Source organism: Zophobas morio, unplaced genomic scaffold (assembly GCF_036711695.1).
Source record: "Zophobas morio isolate AGI-343-1 ecotype UQ-CSIRO unplaced genomic scaffold, CSIRO_AGI_Zmor_V1 ptg000017l, whole genome shotgun sequence".
In the NCBI taxonomy this organism is placed as follows: Eukaryota; Metazoa; Arthropoda; class Insecta; order Coleoptera; family Tenebrionidae; genus Zophobas; species Zophobas morio.
In genome coordinates this window covers 13409727-13433640 of record NW_026972122.1, presented here as the reverse complement: position 1 = coordinate 13433640, position 23914 = coordinate 13409727, and the positions used below count along the sequence as shown (strand labels likewise).

Here is a 23914-nt window from a genome sequence, read left to right as displayed (position 1 = left end):
AAGAACTTCTTCCCGCCATTTTTCAAAAACAAAAAAAAAACACACAACGTAGGTTCTCATTTGTTAGACGATCACAGCCAAGGCCAAACTTTGAATTTTTGAATTTTTCGCGGGCCTCTCAAACTGTTTCAAGGTCAAATTTTTAAGGCGGGAAGTTTGGGTTATCACATTGTTGATATTATTATATTTTACAAACAAATAAACAATACTCGAAGCATCGAGCATAAATACCAATAAAGAAATAGATTCAATACGATAATGTTTTAACTGAAGAAAGAAAGTTAAATATCTTATGCTATGCATCGAAAACCCTAATGTCAGTTAACTTAATTCCAAGTACTTTGAAATTTTTTGTTCTTCAAAATCAAGTGCGTAACATTGACGCCGTATTTTCAGTGGATTGATATGTGTTTTTTAAAACTGGACATAGGGATACTTAGTTATTTTCATATGTTCAGAGTTAAAAAATATCACGTTATATATAGCTTAAAAGGGGTAACTTTTATACATATTATTATTCTATTATAACAGATACTTACTGCAGGGTTACTGCAAGTCTTTCGCCTGGAGACACTGCGTGTTGTAAAATAGGTTTTTCTTTAAGTTTAGGTGCAACTATTGCACAGAAAGTTCGGTACGTAGCTGGAGTCATTCGTGTAAATTTGAAAAATTGTTGTGGGTTTTTCGCGTACATTGGAAGAAAAGTACTTCTATAAAAACATTTTTACGTCGGTTGCGATTAATTTCACGTAATTTCAATCTTCTTATTTTCCGACGTCGTTCGTTTCGTCTTAAATAAGTGCATGCACACAATAGAAACAGACTAGCACTTGCCAGAAGTATGTCAGTGTCCATTTCTTATTTATCAAATTATTAGAAATTTATATTCTGTCAGTTGGTTATCTCGTTATCACAAACACTCACTAAGTTGCTACACAAACTCAGCCGAGTGCCAACTTCATTCGTTTTTCATCGTACTTATATTCGGATTCTTTCGACACAATACGCGCTCCTATTGGTCGGCCGTAGGCGACGCAAACGGAAAAGATGAAATTTGCGGTACGTTGCGTTCTGCGAACCGTTTGCGTTTACGGAGTAGCGATAAATCCAGCTTTAATTATAAATTCAGCTGGAACGACCTTTTATTGTCCGGTTTGCCTGTCGCGCTTCTTACTGAGTCGACACAGTAACATTAGTACACATCGTAGTATCATATAAAATTTTGATAACCACCCAGGAAGCCAAAGCACGAAGGTCTCTACCTGAGTGGACGATTGTCCTGAACCCTTATCTGAATAACTTAACTACCGCAGAGCGGTCGTCCTTTGGTTGTTACAGGCCGAATATTTTTATTTTCTGTTTTGCAGGTACCTAAGTTTTACAATTGTCTAAATGGTCGTATCTGAATTGCCGGGGAAATTGTGCTCAAATATCAGGTAGTCAGGTGGGTAGATATTTTTGAGCAAATTGTGGTCCGTTTTCCGACCGCAGAGGTTCAGGGGATTAGGGCATTGTTCTTCAATCAGTAAATTCGAAAAGGATAGGAATTTATATATTCTGGAAAACCAAGTCCTTTGAAACTCAAAGAGTAAAAAATGTGATCACCGGTTCAGTTTTCAATTAACATACTTAACACGATCGAGAAATAAAGAAAAACGATTTACTAATAATAAATTTGAAAATATTGTTACGAAATAAACCCATAAGCCTATGGTACGATGCCTATGGTCGTCTAGTATGTACGCGTTTCTTCTCGTATGTAGTATGACTCACCGGCGCGGATGCAAGCGGATGTCGCGACGGGCCCAGAGTCTTGAAGCGGCTCTCGAAAAGCCTGGAAGCGAAAGTCGCGAATACTCAATTCGAGAAAGAGGTCGATCACCGAAATAGGGATTTAAATAGAGGCCACCTTCGGAAATGATTCATTCAGTCAAGAGTTGAGTGAGCGAATGTATTTAAGTTGTGAAGTTATTTTGTACGTAATCGCTGCAATAGTTAGTAGTGTAATTCGAGTTATTAAGAAATAAATTGTTGAATTTTAATCCAAGCCAATTTTTATTCGCCTGCACAACGTAACAATATATAAATATTGTAAATTTTTGATTCAAAATTTTTAGTATTAAATAACTGTGTCCATCACTACGGTGCGTAATTAAAGCGAGAGAGCAGGTTAATCCCCAACTGAGAATTTTACCGCAGTTCGGTCAGCGTTTATAAGGTAGTTACAAAAATTTTTTACCGGAGTTCGGATAGGCCGGTCTAAATAATCTTCATACTGTCTTTTTATTTCATTATACTTCCCTACATATTAATCAGTATAAACCCCTGGAATGACACAAAATGAAACTACCAATTTAGATGTAACATAGTTATTATATTAAATAATAAGTAAATAAAAGTGAAAGTATAGCTTCTGGAGGGTTTTTAAGGTCAATGAAAACTAACTATAAAATTCTTATCCTGTTACGTTTCGGCTCCTGGCTTAAATATTATATTTCATATGTCTTAAACGATAAAATTAAACTGAGAAAAACTCTATACGATTCGAGACTTCATCTTGCATCATTTATTAGAAATAAATGACGCAAGGTAGAGTTTTTCTCACATTAATTCACATTTTCGAAAACCATTTTTTTTTTTTATAATGTGAAATCAATGTATATATTTTTCATGCAGTGATAAAAGAGTAGTAGTTTTTGAACATTATTTATCTGAAGTTGATTGCCCCTTGTTATAATAGTATTTTATTTAAAATAATTTACGTACACTAGACTCCTAATAGATCAACAACGATGTCTTTTACAGGATTCGACAAGAATCGAAGACGAAAATGATGATTGTTCACTTATACCGCCTCATGAATAATGACACCGTTAACGTTTTTGACGGAGACGATCAAAACTAAGGAGGGGGCAGTGTGACGAAATAAACCCATATGTTGCCCCGGTACGACGCCTCTGGGTTTTCTAATATGTATGGCCGATACGGTGATTCATCACTAGAGAGCGGATTTCTGTCGGGCTAGGCAAGGCCAAACTCGGTACGGCTCGCACGGGATGGGAATTCATTGCAGTTACGGGTTGCACCTCGTTTATTTGAGATTAGAATAACGCTGCTTCCTTGCACTCTGCTGTTAATTCTCATTCTCATTTACTTAGCCGTTTGATTAATAAATCGTTAATTGTATTTATGGAATAAGTGACGATTAAATTCAGTGATTACTGATTATTATCTATCACCCGCCACTGAGTCCTGGCGATCCAGCGCGTCCTCACCTATAATTGTGACGTAGCCCGACAGAAATCCGCTGTCTATTCATCACTCACTTGGAATCTCGATCGCGAAATATCTAGCCCGTAGTTGTTTAAATAGAGACCACCGGGAACGAGCAGTGGATCAATGAAAGAATTTGACTCTTGTCAAATCCATTCCCGTCGAATCGAATCGAAATTAGTCTGTATATAATGGCTGTAGATTAGTACTGCCAGTGAGTATGGATGTTAAAAACATTAATACATAGTCGCTGGTACTGCTGAGGCGCTGAGAAATAAATTGTTGAGTTTTATCCACACCGATTTTAATTACGATCATCTTAACAACATAGCTGAAACATTAATTTACTTTAATTTTCGACTGGGCCTATCTTAAAATTCCGTCCTCGAAAACTTCAAAACCTTTATATTCAAGTGTATATACAACAATATAAAGAAGTGAAACTAACTAATTAGATTTGGCGAAGAAGAATCATTACATACTCAGATTTGCTATTAAAAACGAAGAAGAAATGAGTTTCGAGTAATCGTCAGTCTTTACAGGTAAACGAGTGATCCTACTTGAGGCTGGTACCTGTTTTTATTATTCGCTGCAGTTTAACAATTTACGACATGGCCTGGGAAAGATTGACGGTTTAGTTCCGGTGCAGTTTACATGTGCCCTATTTTCCATATACCTACCGAAATCTACATCAGCTCGCCCTTAAGGGCTTAACTACGTGGTTGTCATTTGTGATATCAATACTCATTTCATTACAGTTAACTGTGTTGTTTGAACGAGTAGAGCCCAGTTGTTACCTAGAATGGTTAAGGTTCGCGTCTGGTTCGGTTTCGTCCTATACTAAATAGATTGAAAACATCGTCGTGGTTTCCGGAGTTGCATTTTAAAAACACGGGATATATCGCTTTAAAAAAATTATATTTCGAATTAACAAACTTCAGTCCAGGGGACCCCCATATTTAAAAATTATAAAGTTGACCAACTTTACTCCAGACTTTAACCGGTGCATTAATGCATTTTTTGACGAAGTCCTGAAGTGATTTTTCATTCTGAGATAGGAGGTCCCCTGGGGAAAAGTATCAGCTTTCTTTTGATACGATTTATAATCCTAAAAAAATCACGACTGAGGTAAATAACTCTCGAAAAGACAGAATTTGTTGAAACGAGAAATCGCCATTAGACGAGCTATGATGCCGTAGCAGAATACAGGTTTACTTAGATTCTGGTTTGGTTGCAGACTTAATTTAGTGTGGACCTTGTCCACCAGGGGGAGCTGTTTTTATTCAGTGGTTTATCGGAATAAAATATTCATATCAGCATATCCGATTTTATAATATCATTTCGGTTTCATTGATGCCGTTTGAATACTGGTTTTTAGGAATACCAAAATAACGTATCCATCTTTTTTACTAAAACAGTAAAAAAGACATACGTTATGTTAATTATTAAGTATATTTCATTTAAGAGAGTAAAAGTTATTTACAATCCTCCGCAGCTGAGGCACATATAAATCTGTTTTACATTAATTATTTTTTATCCTCTATGAAAAAATAAAACTAAATGTGTTTTATTATACCTTATATACTCTGAAACGTCATGGAGTTGTTGGTGAAGATGAAAGGAGTAAAACTATGTCAAAGTTTTGTAATCATAATCAACCTACGCCGATATATGATTAAAAAGAGATGAATTGATGACAGATAGAAAAGCATATTATTTTCTGTAGGACAGTAACAGAACAAATCGGGTTAGCGACTTGCTATCCAGACTGTAATACTCAGTATAATTTCACAGCACACATTTTTCAAACGGAACCTATGCAATATTAATATTTGTAAATGCTGCTTATTTTAATTATATATTACTAATCCCTCCAAAAAATGGGGCATACAGACAACCAACAAAATTTAAACAGGTCTAAAATTTAAGGTACTTTACGTGCATTTCAAACAATTCATAGGCTTCTACCATTTCTACCAGCCAGATGTAAACAACCACCTCCAATAAATTTAACAACTTTTGTTTGTCACCGGAAGTGGGACTGGGACTGCGGACTTGAAATTATCCCTTGTAAAGATTGTCCAGAATTATATGAATTTTATGGACTCCCAAAGTTAATTTGTTTTACAGCCCTGTCCTCTATTTTATTGTACAGCTGAAGCCTTTGTTTGTAAAACTGCCTGTCAAGGAAAACCACCGGATGTTCGCTACGCGAGTTATATTAGTCATTTATTTGTATCATGTGTTTATCAATAGAATATCATGTATTTACCAATACGATAAATATGCATATATAATGCTCAATTTTGAATTGTTAATCAGTCTTGTTGCTATACTGTCTTACTGCTGGTCGTAATAAACTTTTTAAAAACGCAAGTTTGAAAAAGAGTTATTTAATTGGCGCAGTCGGTAGGATCCACGTAATCGAAATTTCTGCATCGTGCAAACATTTTTTCGATTTGGAATTTTAATTCCTTGAACGGGTCCAAAAAGAACCTGAAATACCCAGAAGATCATCGTGTATCGAGAGGTATTTCTTCGATCACAAGAAGCAGAAGCAGCGACTCATCTGGACAACTTGAAGACTGTAACCATCGAGGTAAGTCCGAGTTTCCTTCCAATTTTGCCATTTTACTCCCTGCTTTGGAACTAAAAACGGCCTCTTTGTTGTAATTTTAAGAAATTTCACGAACTTTTAAAAGAAAAACGAAACTTGTAATAACTTTCATGAACAATAATTTTAACGATTTAGATATCGAGAATTTAACGAATTTATTTAACTTTGTGCAAATTAACGACGAAACAATGCCTGATACACCATTGCCAAATTTTCAATTGCTTAAATTGTGCGTTGACACCATTCCTAGTTATAATGGTGATCCAAACACATTAGAGATATTTATAAACTCATGTACATATTTGTTCAATAATTATGGTAACAATCGAGAACTTACTGCATATTTGTTAAGAGTTGTTATCAGTAAATTAACAGACCGAGCCTTAATTCTAATCGGAAATAAACCAGAATTAAATATATGGGAAGCTATTAGAGATTCCCTGAGATTAAGTTTTGGAGATCAGAGAAATCTTGAGTGTCTCGAACAAGATTTAATGACCTTAAGTCCTTTGAAAAATGAAGATCCTTTAGAGTTTGGTAAAAGAATACAAATTGCCAGAAGTCGATTAAGTTCAAAATTAACAGCCATGCCCGAAATTAACATAAATGCAGCTACAAAAATAGTTTATTTAAACCAATATAACACCCTATCGTTAAGAACCTTTATTCGTGGTCTGCCTGGTAATTTACAAAGCATTATCAGACTTAGAAATCCCACTTCACTAGAGCAAGCAATGTCGTTCGTAACGGAAGAACAGAATTTCCGTTACACTCAAAATTTTTCGAATATGTTGCAAAATCATAAAACAACTTCGCATCCACCCGTAAAACCCCGATCAATGTCGTACCAACAAACTTTCTCTCGTGATTCTAACCATTATCGAAACAATTTTCCGGTGCATTATTCTAATCAACCCCAACAATTTTATCAAGCTTCACAACCCCAATCACATTTCGCTCAAAGTTCTCAACCCCAACCCCGATATTTTCAAAATTCTCAACCTCAACCACGATATTTTCAAAATTCACAACCCCAGTCACACTTCGCTCAAAATTCTCAACCCCAACAATACTTTCAAAATTCGCAGCGTCCATTTCCGAGCCAACCTATCAGATTAACAGCCAACCCAAACCCGCCGAAACAGAGATTCCTCTCGAATTCTCAAGTTTTTCGAACACCTAAAAACGTTTTCAAACCCACTGGACAAATACCATTAGAAAAACCTATAGCCATGTCAACTACCTCAAGAGTCCCTACTATCAGACAGCCATTGTCGCAAAATAAATATGCACATCCCAATAATTACATTTCCGAGGAAATTTACTTCCAAGAGAATAATCAGCCAGACGTCAATAATTACTTTTCTGATGAAGTTAATGACGATCATGATGAATATGTCGCCGAATCTAATTTTGATAACGTCACTAATGACTACTCTTTATTGTCCGAAGCCACAAGTAGTGATAACGCATATTTGTACGATCAACAGAACTTTGATTCGAACAACGAAAGTACTCAAACAAACGATGAAGCAAATTTTCCATTTGCCAGCCCTCATTACCACCCGACATAATACATGAAATTAACACTGTAGGTAACTGTAACGCCTTACCATATGTCAAAATTAATAACCCGCCTCTCAAACTTTTAATCGACACAGGATGTTCCGTTTCTATCATCAGACCTTACGTTGCAGAAAATTATTACTCTTCTACTATTTATCAGTCCTGTACAAAGATCAAAACAGCTACTGGTGAAAAAGAAATTAAATATAAAGCTGACATTCCCATTTTTCCCGAATTCGCTTCTAATAAAATATCCGAATTTTTGCTTGACAACTTTCATGAGTTTTTCGATGGAATTATCGGTATCAAAGATTTAATCGATATGGGATTTTCGATAGACTTAATAAATAAAAGGTTAGTTAATAACTTAGTATCTGTCCCTCTTCATTTTAGAAAATCTAATGAAACGTTCGCATTAATTTCGACAATTGAAATAAACGCGATAAATGACGACGAAACATCATCCCTCGTGGTTAATATGAATGATAAACAAAGAGAACGAGACATTGAACTACTTGACGATTATTTTAAAATTGAAAATCCTGATAAGATATCAGTCCCAATTAGCCCATCAGTAACAAAATTAACAGAAGAATCAAAAGAAACACCGAAAATTGAAATATTATCAGACATACAAATTAAACCACCAAATCGAGTTTTAAGTGACAACGAAACAGTCCACACTTCTTTAGAAAATCCGATAATGGAAATACCTATCACGGACAGACCTCTAAATGCATATAAAAATCAAGTAATTATATGTTGCAGCAGAGACATTATAACACCGAATGTTAAAATTCAGAAGGTCTTCAATAAAACTCGTTTAATTATGTCTATTCCATTTGCTAATTTTGAAACACACCTAATAAGTACGGTCAAACATTATCTCGATCTAAAACAAACATACTCATTGTATTTCAAAACACCCCAGATATCAGCTAGGTTCCATAAAACGGTACAAATGTACTTTAGAAACGCCTCGTTTAAATTCGTAAAGTGTAATATCTTATTGACAGACGTAATAACTTCCGAAGATCAAACTGATAAAATTAAATACCACCACGAAGGAAAAACCTGTCACAAAGGAATTAACGAAATGAAGGCTTCACTTTCAAGAAATTGGTATTGGCCAAATATGCTAGAAGATATCACAAATTATGTCAATAACTGCAAAACATGTCAAGTTGCGAAATACGAACGCAACCCACCTGTCATTAAGTTCAATCTTACCCCAACATCTAACAAACCTTTCGATCACGTTCATTTGGACGTTTTCAAAATTTTAAACAATTCTTTTCTTACCATTATTGACTCTTTCTCTAGATACGGTCAAGCTTATCCTATCAATTCTTTGCATCCAATTAACGTTATTAACAGTTTGCTCAATTTTATCTCACACCATGGCATGCCCTATAAAATAACAACTGATTGTGGCAGTGAATTTAAGAATAATTTATTAGAAGATTTTTGCAAGTTACACAAAATAGAATTACATTACACGACACCGAAAAATTCTAATAGTAATTCTCCAGTCGAACGGTTCCACTCCACAATCGCCGAAGAAATTCGATGTTTAAAACTAGATAAACCACGCGAAGAAGTGAATACCTTAATGAAGCATGCAATTATTGGATATAATAATGCCATACATTCTGTAACAGGTTACACGCCTTTCGAAGTAATTAAAGGCCATATTAACAGTGGTAACCCTTTCGAATTGTCTGATAAAAACATCATTACAGACTATATACAGAATCACAAAGATAAAGTAAAGTTATTATATGACAACATCAAAAGAACATCTGAAAATAAAAAAGAACATATTATCCAAAATTTAAATGCCAAAAGAGAAGAACCCGTAACGTGTAAGCCTAACGAAACCGTCTATGTCAAAACAAAAAACAGAAATAAAGCGAAACCTAAGTTTAACCAAACCTTTGCCATTGCAGACAATAGTAATAAACTAACAACAAAACAGGGAGCATATCACAAATCATGTATTAAAAAACCAAGAAAGACTTATCCACAAAAAACATCTTTTCAGGTACATGATGACTCATCTCAAAATCCTGATCGCTCTCCTTGTCTTAGCCCATGTCTCACAGAATCAAAACATTGACGTAACACCGATCCACAGCCAAATTCTTCCATTTCGCTTGGGTCAAGGTAGAATAATTGAAAGTGCACACACTTTTATCCATTTTATTGAAATAGAACCACTAATTACCCTATTAGATAACACGAAAATTTATTTTAACACTATGAGCGATATGCTACATAACTCATCCTCAAATAACACACAAAGTCTCATTTATCATAACGTGCTAAGAAACCTATTAACACACGCCCATTACCTTATAATAGAGGCTACTAACAAACTAAACAATCTAACACCACATGTAAGACAAAAACGAGCTTTAATCGATTTAGTAGGAAAAACTTCAAAATTCTTGTTTGGTACTTTAGATTCAGATGATGCAGATCGTTATGATAAGGCCGTTAAAACCTTGTTCGAAAATCAAAATGCACTTAATAAACAAATACAACTCCAGACCTCTCTGACCCAAAGTTTAATTGATCATTATAATCGTACAATAACAACTCTGGACAAAAATCAGGAATTGATTGCATATAGGTTAAACTATTTTCAAAATAATATTCAAAAAACATTTAATGATATTACAGGGTATATCAGAGCTCAGAACACCTTAGACCAGGTAATACTAAATTGTCAGAACTTGATTACGTTGTTAGATAACTTAGAAGATGCAATAACATTTTCTAAATTAAATACTCTTCACAGTTCTGTGATAAACGTTTCAGATTTAAAAAATATTGTTAACACTTTGGTTAATTTGTACGGTCAAGATAAAATCGTTCAATTCAAAACTATTCATTCTTATTACCAAATTGCCAATTTAAAAGTTTCCTTTTTTAAAAATAAAATAATATTTGTTATTCATATGCCTGTTTTTAACTCTGAAGTATTTGAATATTATCATCTATACCCTATTCCAAAAAATAACCTTACAATCATACCTCCAAACCCGTACCTAATACTCGGCTCTCAACTCCACCAATACGAAGAAGACGATTGTCCAAAGGTAGAAAATGTCCGAATCTGCAAAGACAAGCTGACTTGGAATGAAGATGATTGCGTAATGCCCCTTATCCACAATACTGATAGCAAGAACTGCCGCCTGGCCAATGTCCACATCTACAGGCCAATTAAGCAACCTGTCAGCCACAATTATCTTCTGCTAATCCCAACTGGAAGCCCGCTAAAAGTCAAGAAGACCTGTATTGCGACTGGTTATTCGATTATTCAAGAACCCAGCCTCCTGAAGATTCCACATCATTGCGAAATTGAATGTGAAGGTTTCCGATATAAAAACGAAGAGAATTCGATATCAGCAGAGCCATTCCTGCTACCGAAAATTGAAGTACCAGAAGTTGTGGAACAACACACAACACGACGTATCATTCTACACCACCCTGATCTGGATGAAATATCGAAACTAAAGAAGAAAGCCGCAGAATTGTCGCCCCCCATTATTACGCAAAATCGTGAAGTACATTTCACGTATACCTTCGTAATTATTATTCTACTTTTAGCCCCTTGTACGTGGTTATTAGCCAAACATCGAGGTCGTCTCCGAGCCATATGCAGAAAAACCGCCTTCGCCTCCGACGACAACACTTCACCTGATCCAAATTTATCAAGCGCCAAGAAGGAAGGAACATCGCAAAATAATACATCCGTATTATTTTCCGACTTAGCGAGGGAGGAGTTATATTAGTCATTTATTTGTATCATGTGTTTATCAATAGAATATCATGTATTTACCAATACGATAAATATGCATATATAATGCTCAATTTTGAATTGTTAATCAGTCTTGTTGCTATACTGTCTTACTGCTGGTCGTAATAAACTTTTTAAAAACGCAAGTTTGAAAAAGAGTTATTTAATTCGCGGTCGGTCAGGTAGCAACTTAAGGGATACAAACAACAAATAATAACAAGCAACGTTTTATTCATCTCACAATCGCTGTCGCTTAGATTTATAATTAATTCCTTTACAAATTTAGATCTGTACGTTTCCTCAATTTTTATTACATTGGTTTATACATTTATTCCACAATTCGCTATCAATTTTCTCAACTTCGTGTTTAATAAGTTCGACGGTTTCTGCACTAAATTTAGGGTTTTTATTATTTTTTCTAATATTTTTGTTTAACGTTGCCCAAATTAATTCAATCCGGTTAAAACAACAATGGTATGGAGGTAACCAAGAAATTTGTAAATTTACCTACCTGCCAGACTGTCCGGTACACGGCGAATTTGGGTACCGGAAACATCGGCTTTCCCCTAACATGCTCTTTGGCTGTACAATGAAATTGACGACAGGGCTGTAAAACAAATTAAATTCTGGACAATCTTTACATGCTTTCGACCCCATTTGAGTAACAATTGTTTTCCGAATTTAAAATTACGTTCAAAATGTTCAAGCCTAAAATTTACAATTGAATGTTTCTGAAACAGTATGACAAATATGTAGTGAACAAAAAATATTTACACCCTATACAAAAAAATGAGGTTTATAATGCGCAAGCATATGATATACGTAATTAAAAGTGCAAGTCAAAGTTAATATGCATAAAAAACAGCTGCTTCTATTAAAAATTTATAATTAATTATTTAAATCCTTACAAAACGATATACTAACAAACAGTTTAAGCAAAATCAAATTTTTAAATAAACTGCCTTCTGCCATGCAGTTAGCCGCCAAAATAATTAACATGAATATTTTAGTAGTTGCATAAGAAACCACCGTTGGATGCTTAGAATTACTTGCAAGCAACTCACTAATGATTTGCGTTGAAAAAAGTCAAACATTTTGCTGTGTGGCTAATACTCGGGCTAATAGCTTCACGGACACGTTATTATTTTACTAACGTTCATCACTGCCGCGATATTAAAAAAAAAAAAAACAACAACGCAAAACATGTTGAAACGATTGCGGCTAATAATTTTAACAATTTATTGTCATTTACTTGGTAAATATATTTTTATATTTTATAACTATTGCTTTTGTTGCAAACGATAAGGTAAATAACAAAACCATACTCCTAAATATTATTGATTTGCGAAAGTTTAAGAAAAATTTTCCTCCAAAAATATTGTATTTGTAATGAATGGGCATGTCCGACCAGTGCAGATATAGATGTATTTAACATTTTGTTTTTTTTCACTCGTTTTAGGTCTTGTACACTTGGCGTATCTTCAAATAAGTTATTCTCTGTACTTTGAATTTCGTAAATTCGTCGTCGTGATACCGTTCGATAACAGTACTGATTGTTTCATCTATGTCTGTACGGCATTCTCCGTAGGCTAAAATGATTTCTGTTTTAATAATTAATGAAAAGCGAGCCATTTTCAATAACTTGTCAGATTTTGACAAAAATTTCAAGGGTGTACAAAACTGAACTCGGCGTCTCAGGCAATTGTTTTGCACCGACAGCACTATTAAATTAAAAAAAAAACAAATTCATTAATTTTTGCGTTTTTATTAACGTAGTTTTTTTAAACAAAAACAGTGCTTTAATTAATTTTTCGCGCACAGGCGTTATTTTAGTTGCTTAAAGTTGTATAGTGGGTGTGTCTCTCACTTCTTTCAAGCGCAATATTCGGACTACACTGTCAACTAGTTTTTAATATATTTTTTTTGTTTGGTCTATGTTATATTTTTCCATTTTTGTAAGTGGTCTAACCGTTAAATAAATCATTATTATTATTATAATAATAAAATATAATGCAATTTTGAATAATTTTTAACAGGAAGCTGTGTCAAAATTCGTTTTTTTGTACGATAAAATAGTTTCTTTGTTATGCCTGATGTTTACCTATTATATTACACCTGTTTTAAATTTCATAAAAATCCCTTCAAAAATACCTGAGTTATTGCACCCGAAAATGTTAGGTGGGACACCCGGTATCAATGGATTTATACAAATTTTGCCATTTGTTGGTTTAACACGCTGTATTGCCATTACTGTACATTATTTGGTCGACATAATATTTATTGGAGTATAATTAATTTTTATAAATATCCTTCGAAAACGTAGTGGAAGAGTGGAACTAAATATCCACAACATCCCCGTCAGTTTAAAGAAGATTGTAAATTACTGATAGTTACTTAGTTATTATCGGTTATTATTAATCGCTTTTGAGCCGACCACCGCTTAGTCATGGTATCGAAAATATTCGGGTTGCGATGTGCAACTATTTATCCTTGAAGTGTTCGGATTCGCACTAACTCGAAGGAGATAGTGTTCTGTGGAAGTGCTTTTGTTGTGTTGTGGCCTTGTGAATCTGACAATGTGACAATGCCCGTGCGGCGCAGGGATGCAGATGGCAGATTGCAGATGTCAGTTGGTTTTTGCCGCTAGAGAAGTGTAGTGGGTACCCATGTAAAAGTGGTGAAAGTGATTTTTGCATTTACTTTTGAACTTTATCTTTGAAAATTGTGTTAAACCAATGCCTAGTAATCGTTTATAATTAATTTTTATACGATATCACGATATCAGTAGGTATAGTTTTGAGATTCACTGGTCCCTTGCAACGACACCAGGTAAGTCTTGTTAATAATTAAGTGTTTGCAACCCGAGCACAGGGTTAATGTGGTTTTGAGATTTAGACGATAATATCCGATCATTTTTTACTTATCATTTCAGTACTGTTATTTTGTATTCAGGGGTACGTTACCAATACATTAATTGTGTACAACGACTGGTTAAAGTTATCTCACAGATAACTCGTTTGACCGTGCAATAAAGTCAAGGCGATGAAATGCACCAGTGGTATCAGATAAAATACCACTGGTGCATTTCATCTCACATCTGTATCCTAATAAAATTTTATGACAGCAAAAGGGCTGTATTTTCATAACTAACGAGGCACGAATGTTGCCAGGTCACTGCGACGTCTTTTCCCTAGCGGCTTGTTCAAATTTCCCTTTTTTGAACGAAAATTCCCCCAATAGTTCATTAAAAAAAACTTATTTCTAAAATATTTATTTACAATAATCAGGTTTAATCAGTTCGATACATAATTAATTAATGCAATTTATTTTTTGCGCACTGAATGAAGATCTTATTAAGCACATCGAATTGAATGTGTTGTCTCCTAAACGATTTCTTTTCTTTGTTTTAATATCGTTTACCACGGAAAACACTCCTTCCGCATCGGCATTCGAATGTGGTAGAGTTAATATAAAAAAAGCTAATTGCGCAATATTTTGAAATTTATATGAATCGCTGAAGTTTTTATACAACAAAATTTTTTCCACATGTCAGTACCTATGTACTAAAATGAATCAGCAGGCAGGAGCGTAAATATTTTTGTTGTCTAAGGGGGTAGGGTAGGATCTTTCTCAACATATTACTTATAAATATTGCTATTAAAAATAACTTACAAAATTATACAATAAAATAAAATTTTCAAATGTTAAATGCAATATAATACCAAAGTTTAAAAAATATAAATATGTGATATATTACATAATGTAGGTATAAAAAAATTGTTTCTACTTCACTGAAAATGCCCTCAAAACAAGAATCTGCATTGTCCCTTTTGTTTCTTAAAACAGCTGTAATCTCTTCAACTAATGACTTTGCAAAATTTTTATCTACTGACTTTTTTTTGTAATAGCTTACTTAAATAAGAAAATACGACAAGTAAAAAAGAGACATAATAAAATTGGTCGTAAGGAACGAATATGTTAAGGCTCCTCCACACAGTCATTAAAAGATGCCAAAATAAGGCAAAACGCCAACCCATTTTGCGCCTTCATTTTAACAGTTGAAGAGTAGGGCGATACATCTGCGTGCTCATGACATAAAAATCTTTAAGGAAGAGTCTTGTATTTTTTAAAAAACGTAGCCGTTTTTAAAATAAAAAATAAAGTGCGTAAAACCCGAGCGGATTTTTAGCGAAAACTATAACTCGGTGTGCTTTTAAAAAATATCGAGTTGATAGAGAATTTTTTTCTGCTTTAGGCGCCATTTTTCGTTTTCTGTTAAAATTTTACTTCTTTTAGTTATTGTAAAAAAACTGCAAAGCATTTAGGGCAAATTTTGGTAAGTTAGGCAACCCAAAATAGTAGAGCACCTTTTAAATACCTTGAGCTTATTTGACCATCCTTTGAAGTATGTACGTTGCCTCCGACAGTACGAAAGGGAGAGATAGATTTTATGATACCAAAGAATTTTCAAGCAGAAATTTATAAATAGCAAAAAGGTGTAATCGTTTTGCGTTTTGTGAGTTTGGTAAACAGAGTGCTGACATCCGTGCCTCTATACACTGCATTTAAATATTAAACAATCACAGGAAAATATCATCATCAATAAAATCATATTAATAAAATAAAAATAATAATAAAAAAGCAAAGACCCCTTCAAAGCTAAAACTCAACATTTTACACTTATTGCCAAAAAAAACTTGCATTTGTCTATAAATCTTTTTTCAATATATTTCGGAGTTGCTGATTTCGACTCCACCACGAGTCAACAATTTCTGGTAGCATGGCATTTAAATAAAAATTTTCTAATGCGTTGACCATATGTTTATTCCAAAAGTCATCATCTCTTTCAATCAAAAAATATTCTAAATCTACGTTAGTGTAGATGATAAAATAACACCATTTTCTTTTAGTAATATGCAGTTGACCCTGCACCTGATAGATATAAGTAGTTGTGGTTAGGGTTCAAAATAATTTTATTATCTGCATTTATTGTACAATAATTAATGATTTTATTTTAAATAGCTTCTTTAATATTTTTATCGCAAACCGCATATGAACATTTATTCTCTGCAATTGAATCAGAATTTATTAAGCCATCTGGAGAAGCTCCTAAAAATTTCTTTTCGTTATCTGTAAATAATCCACAGGAGACAACTTTCAAATTTGTTAGAGCTTCAAATTTTTCTTTGGCCTTTTCTTTATTGTCAGTAACAAACTGTATAGACTTGGGCAATTTTTTCATTAAAGTTTTATCGAAATGCACAATACTTTTAACGGTATTTGCGGTGTTAATTTCATCTCTCATTTTGTCCTTTCTTTACTCCATTCACTACACATTCGCTGACCACAAGTAGTTTTTTTCAATAGCGTTTACGTTACTCTGTGACAGCTTTATTAATAAATCCGATTTTTTTCTTTCATACACTTCAGGTAATATATCTGCAGTTTTCGTTTGTTCATCGTCGACGATATTATTTTTGCCGGAATTCGTACTTCGGATACGCAACTTTTTAATAGAGGTTTTAATTTTATTAAGCGTTTTTATTTTTTTCATTTTTTTTTCCGCAAACGCCTTCGCATACTAACATTGGCCTCCCCAAAAATTTTTTTGAATAACTGAATTAGGAACGTACCCTTATTATTATAACTTATTGCCGCAGCAAAGCATCGCCCTTGATACAATGGTTAAACGCTAACTAAAATTTGGCAAATCATCTCCACCACCAATGGATGACGTCAGATTCAAAATTTATAATACAAAGTTTTTTAAATTTTATAAAATAAGATACTCCTGCATTTATGGTGTGTAAATCCGTGTAGAATTTAACATATCCGGGTTCTCATAAAAAAATTAAATTCGCATAATTAAATTTTATAATTTTTCGAAAAAGCTGGGTTTGTTTTATTGTATTTCAGAGGCGAGAGAAGTTCTGTCGAAATAACCTTCGACCAATTTGCTTCATTCAAAATACATTTCGAGAGGTAACTAGGTATGTACCTACCTAAATTTGTAAGATTTTGGGTTGAAAAATTCCAAGATTACTAAGAAATGCTCACAATAACGTACCTTCGTACCTACAATAAAATATTCTTGGAAATTTAATTTTACTTTTCTACCTACTTACAGAATATGCCCAACACGTACGAATTTTTATGGAAACAGGAATTTAAAAATAAGAGTAAGAATTATGGTCGGAGTTACATATATGAACAAGCATTTTTTTGTTATGTGTATTGCGAGTAAAGATCTCAACAGTCTCTGACAATGATTTTATTAATTTATTTTAAAACACACATTTGGCTTTTTTCATTTCTTATGACAGTAAATTAGGTTAAACCACATATCAAAAATTCTCTTTCAAGGGACTTTATGCTAAAAAAAAGTAGGAGGTGCTATTTAAAAAATTATCGATGACGTCATACACTTCTCAAATATCGCTCAAAACTTTTGAAACTAATATTACAAAATGGCAATTTTTATATACCAATAGACGTGTTTTTGCGTTTTTACTTCTCGAACGTAAGCTAAGAAATATTGTTTGTTTTCTTTTTTAGTAGATAAATATTTTAGTTCCTTCCTCTGCTCTACGTGCAAGCCGAGATACACTTGCCCCAGCTGACAATAGCAGTAATAAAACTATTGTAAACAATTTTAACCCTTAGAGATGAGTGGCAGCTGTCATAACGAGGTAGTATGGGTTGCATATCTTTTAAAATAGAAATTTTCTTGAGGTGTGTCGAGGTTTCGAGGACGAATCATTGTCTTTCCATTGTGATAACAACTCTGAAGCGTCAATTATTATGTATTCAAAAGAAAGCTTAAAGTTTAAGACAGATTGGTGTTTATTCTGTCCATCTTGTTTCACACAAACTAATTAACTACCGATTATTCATAGATTTGAAAACATCTATATTTAGCGAAAGATAGCGAATAAAACGTAAAATTTACAAAAAACACCTTTCAAATTTCGAGAATATGTTAACCAGTTAAAAGAATTGAAATATTTTACTGATAAAAAGCACTTAATCTCTTTGTCGTTTTTGTAATGAATTGAGAATGGAAAATAAAGTCTCTGTAGGGAAAAAATGCATTTTTTAAAATATTGTATTTTTCTAGATCACCGATTTCTTGATTGACGTAAGTTCCCACATCCACTTCTCCTAGAAATTTTCCAAAACTTGTTGGTTGTTGTTCAGAAGACAATGTTTCCAAGGTTTCTTGTTGCATATATTTTCAATTTTCGGGGTACTTGTTTCTGGTTTCACCAAAAAGTTGTGGATTTTTTATTTTTTATTCACGAAAAAATCCAATGTCTTCTGACTGGCCTGTTTATTTATGATTCTGTTGATACATTTTTTATAAATTTAAATAAAAAGAATCTGATTTGAAATTGCTTACCTCTTTTTTCGGTTATACAAATAAGGAGAACCACAACAACATGTTATGTACATGTACATAAGACATTAATCAAACCAACAACAATGAGAAGTAAATGAATTTTAAAACGCTGCACAGACGTTTGCAATAATGTCATTGTAGTGGGAGAAATACAGAATTTCGTGGAAATATTGGGACGACAAGAAGCGTTTGTCTGTTTCTTTTTTGTGCCTGTGAGTTTTTGCACCAGATGTGTGAAAGCTGTGATTTCAAACAATAAGAATTCATTTCTGACGTAGTAGTTGCAGGTCAAGTTTGAACGCATCTGGCTATGTCCACCGCCAAACTTTAATTTTTAAATTTTTAAAAATATGAAATTTTTGTTCTACGCCCTTGGCTGCAACGCTTCTGATACCCCATTTATTGCAACATCTAAAATTACATAATAAAATTCAATTTTAATTTTTTTAGGGGTTTTATAATATTTTCATCTTTAGCCTCATAATTAAAATTTGGTCTTATTTCAGGACTGCGTAAAGGTAAATGATTTTAGACACTGGTTGAATGTCCAAGTTTAAAGCTGCAACATTTTCTGCAGCCGTCTTTTTAACACGAATAAAAACTCATTATCAGATCTCCATTGAACTAAATTATTCTTGATATCTTGTAAGAGTCTCAAACATTCTAAAATATTTAAATTTGGTTTTTGTAATAATTTACTTATAACAACATGTATTTTATTTAATATGTTGTACCAAATTTCTATCGAGCAAATAAATTTAAATGAAACAATTTTTCAGGCTAAAGATTCTGCAGTGACACGTGATTTTATATCTTTATTGTCTTCTTCGGATAATTCCAAAAATGTTGTTAATTCGTGAAATGATTCTAGACTATCTATGTTTTTTAATAATTAATTTTCTACATTTGCTTGTAAATTGAGGTCCAAATCAAAACAAGGTTTTTTTTTAATACTTCCTCAGATAAATTTTAAAATTCGCATAAAAATTGAAATAAATTATTACAGTCATTTAAATTTCGAAATCTCTCTTCAATTGCTGTTATAGCAATATCTAAAATTACAAAATAAAAATCTATTTTAAATATTTTTATAGGATCTTCCAAGTTGTCGCCTGGACATTCGTAACTAAAATGTCTTGTTTTTTTACGAATAATTGAAAATTCAGCAAAAATGTTATTTTCAGATGCAAAATTTTTATATATCATTTAATATTCTTGAGCATTAATTTAAATTAGACCCTGGTCTTTGTAACATTTTACTGCTACATCTATTTTTGATAATACATCATCCCAAATAACAATGGAACAAATACATTTAAAGTCTGTTAATTTGTTTAACAATCCGTTGGCCGTATATTTCGTTTTGATGTCTCGAGAACTATCCTCAGTTAAGTCATTTAAACTTTTAATAATGCTATTTAGCTGAAGTCTCAGGAGGCGAATAGCGTTATTTCTGCTTTCCCACCTAGTATCACTCACAGGTTTTAAAGTGAGCCTAGGAGTATTATTTTTTAAAACTTCCCGTCTATAGGGGGATGCTGAAAAAAAAATTATATAACTCTTGTATCACATTGAAAAAAATTACTGTTTCAAAAGTAACTTTAGCAGCGTTATTAATTACAAGATTTAATGTGTGAGATGCACAAGGAATGAAAAGAGCTCTTGGATTAATGTTTTTGAGCCTTGTTTGTAGCCCTGAATTTTTGCCCCGCATCCATTGTCATACGCTTGTCCGCGCAAATTTTGTACATTTAAGTAATATTTTTTCAAAGTATCGCGTAGTAAATAATTATATGAACCCTTGCCGGTCGTGTCATGTACAGGATAAACTCCTAAAAACAATTCCCATACCACAACATTTGAATTTGTTACGTCAACAGTTCTGACAACAAACGATATCTGCTCTACATGACTAACATCTGGAGTACAATCTAAAATGATTGAAAAGTATTTAGCGGCTACTGTTAATTTATTTATTTTCGATTTTATTGCGGTTGCTAAAACAGGTATAATTTCATTTTGAAAAATGTTTCCTATATAGTGTGGCATGTCTTTAATTCTTGAGACATTTTAATCTTTTTAACATGTTCGCAAATTATTAAATATCTTACAATACTAATTAATCTTTCCAAAACATTTTCCCAATGCCATTTTCGGCGTCAATCAAGTTTTCTCTGTCTACAGTTTTTTTATTTTTGCAAGCGAAGCGCCAATTTTTTCCATTGTTTAAATGCTGCTGTACGATTTTTACTGATCTCATGTCTTTCTGTGGCACGTCCAGGAGATTTCCATTGGCAGAAACCATCACGACACCAATTGTCGCTGCTACTATTAAAAAGTTTGCAAAGAAAACAAAACACTGCGTCTTTTTTTTTTGAAGAGTACAAAAGCCACGATCTTTCAATTTTTTGGTTATTACACAGTACTCATACATAATAATTTTCACTAAACCGCCTACTATTTGTTAACGGAAACAAACACTTAGTTTGTTTAACTTGAACAGGTTCTTTTTTACAAGTATTAATTTCATGTTATCCGTAACCTATGGTGGCCATAGCGACGGATCGTCAGAAATTTCCGTAATTTCTAATTGTGTTTCTGCAGATACTTCTTGAAATGGTTCTTCTGCTGCTATAGCTATAATGTCGAAGAAGTCGAACGTTCATCGTGAATCATTTTGTCCGATGATGCCATTAAAAATTTCGTCAATGAACCCTCTTGTTTTTTATTTCTGCTTGTTCTGCAATTTTTCTTTTAGAGTTATTCCGGCCAGATAATTTTCTTTTCATTCTGGTTCCGGACATCTTTTAATTTTGAATATATTTTTTTAATTTCTTACACATTCCGGGCGGATCTAATTATATATTTTGAATTTTATTTTTGTTACCTTTGTTAAATCACTGACACTGAAAGAATTCACATTGCAATACAATGTTATTAAAATAAAGCACAAATGAACAACAATCGGGTTTTTGTTTGTTTCGTATGCTTACAAAGCACGACTAAACTTATTTTGCGAAAATTCAGGGACAGAAAATGTGTTTTTCTACTCCCACATAGTAATCCATGAATTACGAACTGTCTAGCCTCATAGTAAAACCATAGTTACACCCACTGGCATGTAATGAATGAACAGGCACGTAATATATATATACGGAATGGGACTATTTGGCGCGGCCGACTTGGCGTGGCCAACTTGGCGCGGCCGACTTGGCGCGAGCCATTTTGGCGCAAAGCCAACTTGGCGCAGGGACACTTTGGCGCAAGCCATCTTGGCGCGAGCCATCTTGGCGCGAGTACGTCGGTATATAATATAAAAAATATTTATTGTTCATACTTTAGTTGGCACCTCGTTATTTATGCTAAGTGTAGGCAACCAAATACACATTTTCATTCCCACAAATTCCAATAACTAAATGATCCACGGAGCAAGAAGTTCCACGTTTAGGAGTATGTTTATAATGGGTTGCAGGGCGCGAAGCGCCCGTGTGTCCATTAAAAAGTCAACATTACCCCTCCCCGCGTTGGAGACTATAAAAATTAGGTTATGCTAACAACGGGAGCAATTTTTGTATATTTATATCTTTTTTTCTTGGTGCGAGTTCATTCGCGCCAAGATGGCTTGCGCCAAAGTGTCCCTGCGCCAAAGTGTCCCTGCGCCAAAATGTCTCGCGCCAAGTCGGCCGCGCCAAGTTGGCCGCGCCAAGTCGGCTGCGCCGAATTGTCCTAGACCGATATATATATTACGTGCCTGTTTGAATAGTTTCCATAGCAACTATAAATATTTGCTTTCCCAAAAAAATTTCTTCTGAAAGTTATTCTTCATTATAGATCGTAGAAAAAGTATATGACACAACTCTGGTGGTAAGCTAATTACGAACTCATATTACATCACTCGCTCGCTAGGCTCGCTCGTGTATAAACTTCATTCGTAATTAGCTTCTTACCACCCTCGATATGTAATATACTATTCTCTCACGATACACTCACACCGGTATGCTAGTATGCTACGTTCTGAAGTTCTGAATCGAATTAGACATACTTAGCGCATGTGACGCCACTTCGATGCAGCACAGCCGTTTCTCATACCTAAGCGAATATAATGCAGGCATTTTTCTTTTTTTTTTTATCTTTTCACAAATCATCCATCATGCCTAGCTGTGCTGTATTTAACTGAAATAACTGTAACAGAAAAAAAAATGGAATAAAATATTTTAAATTCCCTAAAAACTCTCAATTTTTTAAACAATGGGTGCAAGCGGAAAGATAAAATAAATTTTTAAAATGGTAAATAAATATATATTTTTTATTGCATGACAAATATTTTGGAGTGAGATCATTCGTAATTTTTTTAGTTTATATTTGTTCAATTCATTTTGAACCAGATTGTTTCGAAGACATGACAATTAAACAGAAATTAATTTGATTGCCTCAAAATGCTAGAAATCTTAAATCTGACTCGGTCATCATCCGATTCTGAGAGGCCACAACGGCTAAACGAAGAAAAGTTATTAATGATGGTGACATTGATTTACTAGAAACTGACAATAACATTAATTGCATGTTTTTATGCTGCTGTTTTTACTGATGTCGGTATTTTTAGTGACATGGGCACTAGTAGCGCAAAATTGTGGTCAAAGCTTAATGTAGGATATGACAAAAATTGTTGGTTTGAACGTTCCGGTAAAGAAAATTTAAAAGTATTTGCTTTTGTCGATGTGCCGCATCTCCTTAAGTTATTAAGAAATCATTTGATAGACGCAGGATTTTGGATCAATCATATTCTGGTGGATAGATAAAATTTGTTTTGAGAGTTCTAAATTCGTAGAAAACGATTAAAAAAGTGCTTTCGGGATAGATATTGAAAATAAAAAAAAGCTCCCGCACAAAACATCGGATCTAGTACAAAAGATGATTGCAGGGAAAGACAAATCTTTAATTCCGTTTTAGGAGGGCATTATTTTATCTAATCGCTCTTTGGAGCAATTATTTGAGTATTTAAATTCAAATTATGAACTTGAATACATCCTCACGACACGACTTCATCAAGATGTGTTAGAAAATTGTTTTTCTTATACTTATTAGAGGAATGGGCGCATCTAATTATCATCCTTATCCTTTGGATTTTAACTGTCGGATGAGATGGTTTATTTTAGGTAAAAATCCTTCATCAATTTTTACTGAAAACAAAAATACTGAAGAACACGGGGAAGAGTGTTTAGTTAAACTTTTAACACAGACAGAAAATTCGATT

The 23914-nt window shown here is 33.6% G+C and overlaps 1 long non-coding RNA gene across 2 annotated transcripts in view; it reads left to right on the top strand.

Moving 5' to 3' along the window:
* Positions 1-13826: 13826 nt before the first annotated feature.
* The window catches only part of LOC135130501 (uncharacterized), a 117020-nt gene continuing 106932 nt past the window's right edge, over positions 13827-23914 (top strand). The window contains exon 1 of one of the 2 annotated variants that reach the window (XR_010280797.1): positions 13827-14090. This is a non-coding gene — a long non-coding RNA (uncharacterized LOC135130501). Of the gene's footprint in view, positions 14095-23914 lie in introns of both variants that reach the window. The other variant, XR_010280796.1, reaches the window with a different exon arrangement.